This window comes from Mandrillus leucophaeus, unplaced genomic scaffold (assembly GCF_000951045.1).
Source record: "Mandrillus leucophaeus isolate KB7577 unplaced genomic scaffold, Mleu.le_1.0 Scaffold75, whole genome shotgun sequence".
NCBI lineage: Eukaryota > Metazoa > Chordata > Mammalia > Primates > Cercopithecidae > Mandrillus > Mandrillus leucophaeus.
The window spans coordinates 1,543,031-1,544,113 of NW_012108141.1; positions in this window are offsets into that span (position 1 = coordinate 1,543,031).

Genomic DNA, 1,083 nt, shown 5'->3' on the forward strand with positions numbered 1-1,083 from the left:
TCCCAGCTACTCAAGATGCTGGCACAGGAGAATCGCTTGAACCCAGGAGGGGAGGCTGCAGTGAGCCGAGATCGCACCACTGCACTCAAGCCTGGGCAACAGATGGAGACTCCGTCAAAAAAAAAAACAAAAACAAAAACAAAAAACCAAGGCCGCTGCTCCCAACATCACTCTGTTACCACAAGGCCTCTGGTCTCTTCTGTCCCAGAGGCCTTCCCTATTTTGCTGCTTCTATGTGCAGACTGGCTTCTCTGCATTCTCAATATTCCGAAGGCCAAAACCTGACACTCCAGCCCCTGCCCTACACCTTCCACTGACGTCTTCCACTGTAACTCAATTCTCAAGTGAGAATCTGATTGGTCACTGACCAGCCAATGAATGAGTTGAGTGTCAATCAGTGGTCCAATCAGCCATAACCAGAAGGTGTACAGGACTGGCAACTGACATTTCCAGGGTTCATGGGTGAAGCAGAATATGTAGAAGGGACTACGGACATAGGCAAATAACAAGCATATCCAATACAGCCAAGAAACCTGAATTAAACTGTCCCAAAGGAGAGGGGAATCTAGTCCTTGGGCGGAGGTGGTAAGTGCCTCAGCACTCTCAACTTCCTGTGAGAAGTTCTTCTTTTTTTGAGACAGAGTTTGGCTCTTGTTGTCCAGGCTGGAGTGCAATGGCATGATATCAGCTCACAGCAACCTCCGCCTGCCAGGCTCATGCAGTTCTCCTGCCTCAGCCTCCCAAGTAGCTGGGATTACAGGCATGTGCCATCGTGCCTGGCTAATTTTTGTACTTTTAGTAGAGACGGGGTTTCTCCATTTTGGTCAGGCTGGTCTCGAACTCCTGACCTCAGGTGATCTACGCACGTAAGCCTCCCAAAGTGCTGGGATTACAGGGGAAGTTCATTTTATCATCATTCACACGGGCAACCCTTTCCAGGCAGTATATGTAAGCCTCTAAGGGAGTGAAGGAACAATTTTCTAAAGAAAAGATTACTTTTTCATAGCCAATTTGATTCAATGATACAGTCAAGGAAGACTATGACACTTGAGTTTGATCCAAATTTCTTCTGAAAAGATAATT